The sequence below is a fragment of the Dasypus novemcinctus genome, chromosome 12 (genome assembly GCF_030445035.2).
Source record: "Dasypus novemcinctus isolate mDasNov1 chromosome 12, mDasNov1.1.hap2, whole genome shotgun sequence".
Classification (NCBI taxonomy): Eukaryota; Metazoa; Chordata; class Mammalia; order Cingulata; family Dasypodidae; genus Dasypus; species Dasypus novemcinctus.
In genome coordinates this window covers 5,088,832-5,102,350 of record NC_080684.1, presented here as the reverse complement: position 1 = coordinate 5,102,350, position 13,519 = coordinate 5,088,832, and the positions used below count along the sequence as shown (strand labels likewise).

General features: G+C 44.7%; 1 long non-coding RNA gene across 3 annotated transcripts in view; it reads left to right on the top strand.

Annotated features, from left to right (window-relative positions):
• LOC131280547 (uncharacterized) overlaps positions 1 to 13,519 on the top strand; it is a 91,640-nt gene that overhangs the window by 41,647 nt on the left and 36,474 nt on the right. For 2 of the 3 annotated variants that reach the window (XR_009188156.1, XR_009188158.1), the window contains exon 3: positions 9,665 to 9,741. This is a non-coding gene — a long non-coding RNA (uncharacterized lncRNA). Of the gene's footprint in view, positions 1 to 9,664; positions 9,742 to 12,431; positions 12,860 to 13,519 lie in introns of those variants that run through there. The other variant, XR_009188157.1, reaches the window with a different exon arrangement.

Below are 13,519 nucleotides of genomic sequence, written 5' to 3'. Positions count from 1 at the left end.
GTAAAGTGGACTTGCGTGTTTACCTTGTCTCCGCGGTAGTTCTTCTGCCGTGCGCCCTCCAGTCCTGAGAGCCCCCGACAAGGGCCTGGCCTCCCTTGTCCCCAGTTCGTCGCCTGCTTCGCCGGGCGACCCCTTCGTCGCCGGCTTCGCCGGGCGACCCCGTCAGCCGAACCGCGCAACCCCTTGTGAGACCGATCCCTCGTCTGCTGCCGGACCGACCCCTCGTCCCAAGTGGGACCGACCCTTCATCCCAAGCGGGACTGACCCCTCGTCCAGAGCTGGACCGACCCCTCGTCCGCAGCCAGACCCCACCTCTACCGACCGAGCAAACCGTCGCAGTTGGCGCCCAACGTGGGGCAGAGCACCCCCACCGCCACCGACTGAGCAAGCCGCCGTAGTTGGCGCCCAACGTGGGGCAAGGCAACCCCACCACAGCACAACGTGGGGCAAGGCAACTCCACCACAGCCTCACTCCATAACCTGGCGGCCCCCCCCTCCTTTCTTCTCACCGTGGGGCTTCTCTCGTGCAACATTGCTGCTACCTGAGCCTTGGCTACCTCATACGATCCACGGCTGTCTGGGAGAATCGCTGGATGGCTTTCTCCTTCCATGTCGGGGGCTTATACCGACCCGCTATGATTAAGAGGAGCCTTGGATTTCTCGGGAGCGTGCGCTTGCACGTCTGAAGTAATCCTACCACAGCCCTACCCCCTCCTCTCTTCTCACCTTGGGACTTCTCTCGTGCAACATTGCTGCTACCTGAGCCTTGGCTACCTCATACGATCCACGGCGGTCTGGGAGAATCGCTGGATGGCTTTCTCCTTCCATGTCGGGGGCTTATACCGACCCGCTATGATTAAGAGGAGCCTTGGATTTCTCGGGAGCACGCGCTTGCACGTCTGAAGTAATAGACCTACGCTCTCCTCTCTTCTCACCCCTATCTTTTCGCTCTGCATTGCTGCTCCTGAACCTTGGTAACCTCATATGATCCACGGCGGTCTGGGAGAATCGCTGGATGGCTTTCTCCTTCCATGTCGGGGGTTTATACCGACCCGCTATGATTAAGAGGCACCAATAAAACTCTCAGGAGCGCGTGCCTGAGCACCTCCACCCCTGCCTTCACCTCTGCCTCCTCCCTTCTGCGCTTGCTCCCCTTTGCCTTGCTCCACTGCTCGTCGTCCCGCCCTCCCCTCGTCGGGGCCTTCTCTTGGCCCGCTACCACCGTCGGAGCCCCACCAGCTCCGACCCCTCATCTCACCGCACACCTCGGCTCCCATCGCCACGCTCTCAAGGTAAGGGCCCCTTTTCTTATCGGCTCCAAAAGGCCATTAGCAATGGGTAACATCCTATCTGCTAAGCAAGCCCCACAAGTTTGGGCCCTCACTGGTCTCCTAGTCACTCACCGGTGTAAGATCTCTTTCAAACAGCTTCAAGTATATTGGGACCTTCTTCTCCCCTTTAATCCGTGGCTTACCACGTGCCAGCTTTGGGACCCGGACACCTATACTCGCCTTATAGATAGGGTCACTTTTGCTGTGGAGCAGGAAGGTAAAAGATTCCCTCCTGGCTTATTACAGGCAACATGAAGTCCACAAGAAATCTTGAAGGGTATAATCTATGATATGCTATATAAAAAAAGATTTAAAAGCAGCTATACCAAGAAAGTAAGAATTATGAGTCAACTGTAAATAAATTATATATTTCTGTTAATGTGTTTTAATTGTTCTGTGTTTGTCTGTCTGTTCGTTCAATGTCAACGTATATTGTGATACCTCCGGATGGTAAATATAAATTACTAGAAATCTTTAAAAGAGCTCTATTCAAATGGCCAAAAATTAAATAAGCGCTTATATTAATACTTAAGTTTATTATATTAATACATAAGTTTAAATGTTAATAAGATATCTACAATTTAAAAAAAAATTGTAAGTCTTAATTAACAAAATTAACTGTACGTCTTCATAAAAAGTTGTTCTTGCCTAGATTAAAATGAATAACTTATTTTTCTTCACAGGATAATATAAAGAATGTAAAACTTATATGAATATTAAAAAGGTTAAAAGTTTGTAAAAATGCTAACGGAAATGTAATAAGTTTTGCAAAAAGACGTATTTTGTCCTAAAGTAGGATGGCTAATTTTTCATAAACTCTTGAAATTTAATTTGCATGCGGCAAGTGTAAAAGGTATTGTGATAACTTTACGTAAGGGAATGTGTTCTGTAAAGATAAAATTTATCTTCAATAGTTTACATTAAGGTATTAAATGGCTAATTCCAAAAGGTCATTCTTAAATATATATATGTAAAACTAAATTGATGATAATAATAATAAAAGGTAATTTTATAACAGGAAAGATTAACAGCAACCAAGCTCCCCTGCCAACTTGCTTTTAGGAAACGGTTTCTAATATTGCATGCTACTAAGTATTTAAAGAAAAGTTATTCTTAAGGAAACAGAGGATGATTTTGTCTTTGCAGCCATTGTCTACTTAGCAACACCCCTCGCTATCGGCCTAGCCACTGTTGCGCCGGACGATTGGAACCTTAAACAAAGACTCCTCCTCACTGTCATCTTCCTATCTATCGTTACTGTATTTACTGCCCTCATTCTCCTTCGTTTATAAAGCAGTCTCCTACAAACCACAAAGCTTCTGTCTTAAACATACCATTCTCAACCCTATCCTCTAAATGATCTTCTCACTTCCCCCACAGCCTTTAATACTTTATTTCTTCCTCATAACCTTTGCTTTCTTGATAATATTTTCCGCCATCTGTCTAGCCGCTACCGCACCAGAAGATTGGAACCTTGGCCAACGAATTCTACTCTCCATCGCCTTTCTGTTTATTATCCTCTTTTATGCTTTACTCCTTATCTTCCTCCCATAATGACTTCACCAAGCCTCCTCTTGTCCAAAACCATCACCCTTCTTTTCCTCACACTCCCCATTGCACTCACCAACCCCAGCCATCAGCCTTTTAATTGGACAGTAAGCCTCTGGCAGGAAAAAGTAATCCTCTCCTACAATGTCTTCGCTGCCAAGGAGAGATCAACTACCTGCAACGTGCTGTCATCCTGGACTTTTAACAGCAGATGGATCTTATAGCCGCCGAGATCAACAAGAATTGGACATTGGCCACCCTTGCTTGCAACGGCAAGATACCACCCCCTAAATTGTACATTTATATCCCCGTCATACTCACCTCCCTCTTCAGCCCCGCTTCCCTCATTGCTTACTGCCTCTTGGGCCTCAGCTACTTGTTGCTGCTGCCATCCTGGTCCTTATTTGAAAAGAAGGGGGAAATGCAGTCACCCCTCGGGCTGAAGTGTGGTTTGCTGGCCTGGTGGGGAGCAGCCGCGGCAGGCCAAGCCGCTGCCCCCATAATAGGGTGGCTGGTCGGACTCACCGCCACCCCTGAAGGGAGCTCGGCATGGGCGCAGAGTGCCCTCGGGTCTCCCCTTCTCGGCAGCCATGCTTCCGCGGCCGCCCCTCCTCCCGGATGGCGCCACCCGATGCCTGTGGGGCAGCACCCTTCTTCTTCTTTCTCCCTGCGCAGGCGCAGGGTGGAAAATTCCAGTCTGCCCTTTTCCCCTCCCCCGACAGCAGCAACAGCCAGGTGTGGGTGGAAAAATCCAGTCTGCCCTTTTCCCCTCCCCCGACAGCAGCAACAGCCAGGCGTGGGCGGGAAACTCAAGTCTGCCCTCCACCCCAGCAACAGCAGCCACCAATCCCTAAACCCTGCCCCTTCCCCCAGCAACAGCGACAGCCAATCCCTAACCACCACCCCTCCCCCATCCAGTACCGCCCACTGACCTTTCGCCAGCAACCAATCAGAACAGGGCATGGCTTCGACCAATCAGCCGTCCCCAGCCCCTATAAAACTGTTGCCTCTCCCTCAGTAAAGTGGACTTGCGTGTTTACCTTGTCTCCGCGGTAGTTCTTCTGCCATGCGCCCTCCAGTTCTGAGAGCCCCCGACAAGGGCCTGGCCTCCCTTGTCCCCAGTTCATCGCCTGCTTCGCCGGGCGACCCCTTCGTCGCCGGCTTCGCCGGGCGACCCCGTCAGCCGAACCGCGCAACCCCTTGTGAGACCGATCCCTCGTCTGCTGCCGGACCGACCCCTCGTCCCAAGTGGGACCGACCCTTCATCCCAAGCGGGACTGACCCCTCGTCCAGAGCTCGACCGACCCCTCGTCCGCAGCCAGACCCCACCTCTACCGACCGAGCAAACCGTCGCACAGTATAATCTCATATGTCCAGGGGAAAAGACCAGTTTACAAACATCATCCAATATTTCTTTTTAGAATTCATGAATAATTGCAAACTGGGGAAACGGACTTTTGGCCCAGTGGTTAGGGCTTCCGTCTACCATATGGGAGGTCCGCGCTTCAAACCCCAGGCCTCCTTGACCCGTGTGGAGCTGGCCATGCGCAGCGCTGATGCGCGCAAGGAGTGCCATGCCACGCAAGGGTGTCCCCCGCGTGGGGGAGCCCCACGCGCAAGGAGTGCGCCCGTGAGGAGAGCCGCCCAGCGTGAAAAGAGAGAGCAGCCTGCCCAGGAATGGCACCGCCCACACTTCCCGTGCCGCTGACGACAACAGAAGCGGACAAAGAAACAAGACGCAGCAAACAGACACCAAGAACAGACAACCAGGGGAGGGGGGGGGAAATTAAATAAATAAATCTTAAAAAATAATAATAATAATTGCAAACTGCTACACCCCACCCTCTAAATTATAAAAAGGCATTACCAATAAAAAAAAAATTAAGTCAGTTACAATGCAAGTAGTAAATCACGTGGCAATCAATATAAAGAAATACAGTTTGTGCTGGGGCAAAGTTTTCTATAGATCTCTGAAACTTACAAAATAATTCATCTAATTCCAATACAGAAATGGACAAAGGGTAAACATTTTCCTTATATTGTAGAGAAACTGGGAGGGAAACATGAGTCATGGGTCCTCAACATTTCAGTAAAGCTGCAGGGCATCCTCCATTCAATTTCAGTCTTAGAGTTATTCTTAAGGTGATGGTTTCTTCTTCTTGGGTCCATGTGTGGAACCGCCCTTCCCACTGAATTGTCCAAAGGTTATTTTCTTGTTTCTACCCTCATCAAGCATCGTGTCATTGACCAAGCTCCAGATCTCTCCCTCCAGGAATGTTGGGGTGATTGCCACACCTTACCCAATCTTTGGGTTAGGGTCTTCACCCCCCCTAGTAGAGTGATGTGAAAACAACATTCTCCCTAACCTATGGCATACAACCTCAGCTCTCTCAGAGTAGTGACTTGACCACCTGGTCTTCTCTAACCTTTGGGGGAGGGTTCCACCTCTCTCATACCTGTGGAGTGCTGACTTTAACTGCCCTATTCCTTGGGGAATGTGTTCTACCCTCTCTGTACCATGGGGCAGCAAAAGTCTCCCAGAACATTGGTCAGGAACATCCACCCTCTTCAACTGCTGGCAAAATCACCCTTTGTCCATATGGGTGGGGTTCCTCTCTTGTCCCAGGGTGATGTCCTAATTCCAGATCTCTGCTTCCATGATTTTTCTCTTAAAGCTGTTTCTCCTTCAATCTCTCCTTCCCCTGTCCTTTTTATTACAGGCTGAGAGTTGTTTTTTTTTTGTTCATACAGCTCTCTCATAAACCTTGTTGTTTTAGCATGTAGGAAGCAGGGGTACATGCCTACAGACAGTAAGTCTTCCCACAAGTCTTTCCTAGATAAGTATATCTTCAATCTTGATTTACCAGTTCCTAGTTTAGTTAAGTCCTCCAGTGGGGCACTTTCATCAGGGATCTTCATCTCCAGAAGCTTGGAAGTTCCGGAATTCGTTTCTGTTTTCTTTATTCCTGACAGTTCAGTCCTCAGCGTATCTCTCTCATCTAGCATTTTGCTGTAAACTGGATGCAGACGCCAAGCTGCGTTCTCCAGCTCCATTTGGAATTTTCTTCAGCTAAATGCCCAGGCTTGCATTTTCAAATTCTGCCTTCCATAAAATACCAGGAGTTAATCTTGCTAAGTGCTCTGCAACTTTAAAACATGGATTGCCTTTCCTCCAGTTTCCAATAATAATTTCATCATTTACTTTTAAGGCATCATCAAAAGTCTCTTTAGCCTCCATATTGCTATCAGTAGTCTCTTCAAGCACTATAGGTCTTTTCTTCCAAATATCTCACAATTCCTTAAAAAAATACCCCTTGCCCTTTTTTAAAACCATTCCAGCATTTTGGTAATTACCAAAGAACTTCCCCACACCTCAGGAACAAATTCTTTATTAGTCAGCCAAGGGGGTGCTGATGCAAAATACCAGAAATTGGTTAGTTTTTAGAAAGTGTATTTATTTGGGGTAGGAGGTTACAGATAGCAGGCCCTAAAGGTTAAGGTGCTTCCCTCACCAAAGTGTATTTTCACTTGTTATGGAGCAAGGTGGCTGCCGACATCTGCTAGGGCTCAGGCTTCCTGAGTTCCTCCCTTCCTGGGGCTTGCTTCTCTTCCCTCTCTGTGCTTCCTTCTTGTGGCTCCACCTTAAGACTTCAGCATCAAACTCCAGCATCAAAACTGCAACATCAAAAACCCTCAATTCTGTCCTTGCCATACTTTTTATTGGAGAGTCCCATCCCACCATGGGGCTGGTGCTCAAGGCCCTACTGACATAAGTAGGTTAAGTTTACTGAATCAAGTAAACCTGGGAATCCAGTGTAATCTATATACCCAGAGGAAAAGACAAGTTTACAAACATAATCCAATATTTCTTTTTGAAATTTATGAATAATATCAAACTGCTACAGGGTCCTTTTTATTTCTTTTGGGTATGGCTCTACAGATCTCCCATGTAGATTTATTGAATGGACAGTTGTGCCTGAGCTGGGTGTGTTTGACAGGTTTGTAAAAAATCTCTTGACCCTAGATGTGGTGGTCTGTTTCTGAAACCATCGTGTTGTTTCCATTGGTCTATGTGTCTTTTTTTATGCCAACACCATGCTGTTTTTTTCCCCTTGTAGATAGGTAATATGAGTTAAAATCCAGAGTGAGAGTGCATGGAAGTGAGAGTCGTCCAACTTTGCTTATCGTTTTTAAGATGTGATGACTATTCAAGACCCCTCCCCATTTCAAATAAATTTTGTAATCCTGCTTTCCATTTATTTTTTAAATGCTGGTGGAATTTTTATCAGATTGCACTGAATCTGTGTATCGACTAGAGTAGAATTGGCATTTAATAACATTAATGTTCCAGTCAGTGAGCATGGAATGTCCTTCCAATTATTTACATCTTTTTGAAATTAACAGTGAGTTGTAGTTTTCTTTATACACGTGCTTTGCAATGTTGGTTATGTTCATTCCTAAATATTGTGGTTTTATCTATCATCCTTTATTTTCACCACTCTTTTGATACTCTGTTACTTTTACTGATACAATCTTCATTTGTAGACTCTCTTCCAAGCCTCTCTCTCTTGTTTGTTTTTGTTTTTTTCCGCAGGAGCACACCCTTTAGTATTTCCTGCAAAGCTAGTCTCTTTGTTATAAACTCTCTCAATTTCTGTTTATCTGTGAATATTCTATATTCATCCCAATTTTGAAATACAGTCTTGCCAGATGTGAAATTCTTATTTTGAAGTTTTTCTCTTACAGTGTCTTACATACATAATTGCACTCTGTTCTTTTCTGAATGGTTTCTGATGAGAAATCTGCATTTAATCTTACTGGAAATCCCTCATGTGTCACGCATTGCTTGTCTCTTGCTGCTCTCAAACAGAGCACTGAATGAGAATGATTATAATGGCAATATATATTCTAGTCAAATAGATGGACTTTAAAGAAAAATAGAAATCCTTTGTGCATTTAGAAAAAACCAAGTGGCATAATAGTAAGAACATTAGAATCTCATCAAGGTTTTGAAAACCGTGCATCGTGTGAATGGAAAATGGAGTCATTAATTTTATACCCATGACAACTCATGTCCACGTGTAAAAGGCATGGAAGACCAAGTATTACACTTAGACCATGGGTCATGGGTCATAATGTTCCCTTGTTCCCTTCCATGTGAGTGAGCAGAGTTCAATAAAGGAAGTGTTTAGAAAGACATTGGCCTGAGGACAGATGCTAAGTATTAAATTTACCATTGCTTGTTCAGCTATGACTAAATGAGGGTTCTATGAGAGAGGGAGTGTCCTTGGTGGAAGCCACCAGGAAGACAGACTTCAGATAATCCAGGGAACTCTGTCTCTCTTTAGGGTGCTTATCTGTATATGTGTTTGTTTTATTGATCAATATTAAGAAAAAAACTAGTGAGGGTTAAATATTGTTTAATATAATACCTAATATTAAAAGTAAATCCTTATTCTAAAACTCACTTTAAATCTATTGTAGTAAAAACTTGACTTTCACTGAATTGGTTGATTAGAGAAAGTGTATAAGGGGTCCAGTCCTGAGGCATCTCCATTTGTTTGGTTTTATGTCTTCTTTCAGTCTCCAAACACCAGCTCCTCTGAGGTTCCAGCTAAGACCCTCAGTTCATGCGTGGTCTTTGTAGCTGTCAGTACTAGGATCTGCAACACAAACACTTGTTCTGGAATCTGGGAAGGCAGAGAGAGGAATGGAGGAGGAAGCTGTCCATGTTGACCCTAGAGACACCTGCCAGCCCACTTCTCCAAATTAAGGAGCCATTGGGTGGATGGCCAAGCACCCCAGGGGCTTGTATGGAAAGGGTCTCTGTTCCCTGTGTAGTTCTCAGGACACCCTTTACTTCCTGTGTCTATTTTCATCAGCTAGTTCTTTTCTTCACTTGCATGGTCACATAAAATATTAATTGCAGCTTCCGTTGTGTTCCCTTCAGTATTCCTGAATTTCCTGAAATGCCAAAAAGAAAGCTAGGAAAGCCGTGGATTCCATGTGCACTTGTTTCCCTTCTTCTCTTCTTCTGATTTCCACATTTCCTCTTCTTTCTCTTCATCTCTTTTTACTTCCCAAATCTCTTTATTTGACCCTAGTACAGGATAATTTCTAGAATCAGACTTGTTCTGGAACAGTGTTGACAGCTGGGGGAGGGAGGGGAGAAAAGATTTATGCGTGTCCACGTGACCCAGTGCAGGAAAACCCGCAGTGGCCTGAGGAACGTTGTCAGGGAGGGGCATGAGTAGAGCTTGGGGGACAGGGCAGCCGTGTCTGGCTGGAGCTGTGGGTTCTGAGAGGAGCAGGGAGCCCTGGGCCCTGTGGTCCAGAGACGCTGTGGTGGGCCTGGTTCATTCCAGGAGAGCAGGTCAGCAGAGGGGGAGAGCCAGGGTGTGAAACAGGCCAGTCAGTCGCCCCTTCCCCAAGTCCTGCAGAAACCCTGCCAGGCCTTGGGCAGTGCTGAGGGGCAGCTGGACAGCACTTTCTCTGTAATGGGAGCCAGTTCAGTTTCATTCCTAATCCTGGAATTTTGGATTTGGGTGAAATGTGGAGGCTAGGAAGTGTATTCCAGGATATGCCACCCACTGCCCCTCTCACTCACACCCCCTGCCTTGACCCCACATTCACAAGCACCCCCACAGGCTTGCACATAGACAGTCCCCAGTCCCTGTACCCAGAATCCATGCCAGCTTACGGGACCACCGATGCTTATAAGAACGGTAGTTCTTTACCTGGAATATCAGTTTCTCTAACCAAACCCCAATTCTTGTTTCTTCTAGCATATGGAACCAGAATGATTCTTCAGACAAAGCCAGCAGTCAGTCTCTGATCTTCTTATACAGATTTTTCCTCAAAAGTGAGTGATTCCAGAATATGCACTGTTTTTGCTTGCTTTTAGAGTCATGCCCAATTACAGAAATGAAAACTCTGTATCAGATCATGCTGTGTAGTGTTTGCTCAGGTCCTGTGTTCTCTTGGTGCTTTAGAAGAATAGGTGGGAAATGGTGGTTAAGTCAAAGGCCCCATAAGGAAGTATCGGGACATCTGTGGAAGGGCACAGGCTTTGCTTGGACATACATCCCTCAAGCCCATTTTGCTTTGCAATTACAAAATTCTTAATAGATGGAGGGAAAATTGTTGCTGAGGTAATGACCCCTACCATATAGTTAATAATCTGCTGCTGCCTCTTGAGAATCTCATTTTCAAAAGGGGTCAGTTTGAATAGGACCCCATTCGACACTTTCTTCTCCTACAAACTTGTTAATATCAAATACAGGTATATGCTTAGGTCTCTTTATATGAAATCACTGGAAAGATAAAGAAACAAGGTAAAATTTGTATCGTAAAATGGAATAGCAGCACCACCGCAACATTAGATGGTGCCACCTCATCTTCTTAGTCATTGAGAACCTCAACCATCATTTATTCCTTGGGAGCTGGGAGGACACAGAGTATCTCCGAGCACATTGGCATTTTAACCATGTATTACTTGGAATATTCTGGCTTTGGACAGATGGGTAGAGTGTTTGGAGTTTGTGGATTAACAAGTTCAGTGTGAGCTGCTGGTCTGGCCATCTTTCTTACTATAAGAAGAATAGCAAAGACAGTAGGAGGAAGGAAATGTGAATTAGAGTGCTTGTTTTTGTAGTTAATGGCAACGTAAACTAACTTGTGATAATTAGTGTAGAAATGGAATTAAAATTCAATGAGAACTATACAGCAAGTTGGCGGTGTAAGAAGAAGCTCCTAATGGCAGCTGCTGCTACAGGGCAGTTAGCAAACACCCAGAGCTCTCTGGAGCTAGATGAAGCACGTGTTGGAAGGCTCCAGGAGGCCAGAAGAGCATCCTGCATCATCCTTGAAGGAGTGGAAGCAGGAGATGCCCATCTGCAGAGAAGACTCGTAAGTAGAGGCTCCACGCCCAGGAGACCGGGGCCCATCCTCCTCTGGTGGCACAGCCCGCCTGAGGAGCTGTCCCGAGGCTGGAATTGAAAGCACCACTTCCCCAAAATGGGAAAATATCTTCAAGACCTGGTGGAAGGTGGTGGATTCTTAAATGAGATAAGAGAAGGACTGAGTGGAGTACTGATGTTTAATGTATGTAGATGTTTTAATTAGCTTTACTGTAATATTGTGGAAATGTATAGAGTTGATGGTAACACACAGTGAGTAACAGCTAGTTTATAAAATGGGATGTGACTGAAAATGGTAGTCCAATTATGTGGAATTGTGGTTGATGGTACAGATGCACGAGTGTCCTTTGTGAGCTCGAACAAATGTAAGTCAGTACTGCAGGGTTTTGGGAATGTGGAGAAGCATGGGAAAAATACAGCTGCAGTGACCTCTGGACTGTGGCAATAGTATATTATTCTTGAATCTATGCAAAAGATGTACTATGTTGATACTGAGGCAGTATGGAAAATGTGAGGCAAATGTACACTATGGACATGGCAATAATCAGATGATATTATTTTACCTGTAGCAGATGACACAGCACATTGTGGTGTGTTGATGGAGGAGTGTTGTTTGGGAGTTTTGCGCATGTACGTGATTGTTTTATAAGTATAACTTTTGTTATTAAAAATATATATACATATTTAAAAAATGATAGGGTGGGTTGGAGGAAAAACAGACCAAATGCAAGAGAAGAACTATGATTAGTAGTAAGATTTTTGACAGTGTTCTTTCATAGTTTGTAAGAAACGTCTTAAGGTGGAGGGTCGATGTATGGGACCCCTGTAGGATGTTATGCGTGTTTGGTTTGTAGGTTCACAACTTTATCTATATACTTAATTGTTTATGTATGTTCATATATAAATGATATAAAGATGATAATCATTGGATGGTTAGGGGAAAAATACTTTGTTTATTAGTAATATTTTGACAATGCTCTTTAATCATTAGTCAAAAAGGTTTAAAAACAATGCTAGTTATTGGTGGTAGGGTGAGATGATATATATGTTTATTTGATGTTATGTATGTTTGTTTCCTAAGTTCAGAACTATTACACATTTTTCTTTTTATTTCTCTACCCTCCCCACCCCAGTTGTCGGCTCTCTGTGTCTATTCACTGTGTGTTCTTCTGTGACTGCTTCTATCCTTGTGAGCAGCAGCGGGAATCTGCATTTCTTTTTGTTGCGCTCGTGTGTGCTGCAACATTCTTGTGCAGTCTGCACTTTCTTTCGCGCTCAGTGGCTCTCCTTACAGGGCGCACTCCTCGCGCATAAGGCTCCCCTTCGCAGGGGACACCCCTGCGTGGCAGGGCACTCCTTGCACGCATCAGCACTGCACATGGGCCAGGTCCACACGGGTCAAGGAGGCCCTGGGTTTGAACTGCAGAGCCCCCATGTGGTAGGTGGATGCCCTATCTGTTGGGCCAAGTCCCCTTCCCCTATTATAAATTTATTGTTGATGTATGTTTATGTACGAATGTTATGTTTCTACTTTTTAAAAATTCAACAACAGTGTCCCGTGGTGCCTTCTGTGTGTTCTGTAAAATATCTCGTAAATTTCCAAAATTGCCATTGTTGTTTTTACATCTTCCAGATCTTTTCAACCACATGGATCCACATATGCTGACCATGCATTTGCCATATGTTCTCTAGGAATTTCTCCTTGATGAAAAGCAACCATTTTGGTGGATTGGATTCAATTCCAGGCAACTCAAATACTGTGGTTTTGAAATCATCTACTTTTTTCCCCTCAAAGCTGAGTGATTCCATAATATGTACTCTCTTAGCTTGCTCTTGAAGCCCCCTGCAATTAGAGAAAATAAAACTCTGTGAGAGTCATGCTGTACAGTGTTTGCTCAGATCTTGGTGAATTTAGAAAACCAAATCTTGGTGATTTTAGATATAGCACTAAATTCAAAGACCGAAGAAAATTTTGGAGGGTACCTACATGAGCTGTTCCTGTCCATTTGGTGGCAATTACGAGTGCCTTAATTCAAAGAGGAAAAATTGCTTCATAGGAAAAGGCTCCCTACCATACAGCTTATAAGCTGAGGCTGCTTGTTTTATCAGGTGTCCTTTATTAGGAATCCCCTCTTCGATATGTCTCCTCCCCCAGAATGGCAGCTGGCATCTGTAGTGTACATGGTCGTGTTTTCTTGTCTGTACTCAATTGAACAAGAATGAATGCAAGAAAGGAACATATCTATTTTAGAGAAAAACAGGTGACTTTATCTTGGCATTAGATATGGCCCTTGATCTACCCTGTCAGTCAGAAGCTCCTCTAACATGTTCTCCAAGGGACCTGGGAGACAAAGATACTGTCACCTTGCTCAGGGAACTTGACTTGACTAGAACAAGGAAGGGGCTAGAGGGTATGGAAGCTCTTGGTTAACAAGCAATGTATCAGCGCTCTTATTTATTCACATTCTAGCACGTATTCTTTTCCTTTCATGGTTTTATTTTGGCTATTGTAGTATATAAGTTGTTTTCATTTGAATTTCCCTAATGAATAATGTCTTTGAATAGCTTTTCATGTCATCATTGGTAATTGTTATGTCCTCCGGAGACTTAACTATTCATGTCCTTTGCCCATTTTTAATTGTGTTGCTTTTCTTTCTTTTGTGTTCTGGGTGTTATTTTTAAGTCAGTGTCTTTTTTTTAAAGATTCAGAGATTACACAAA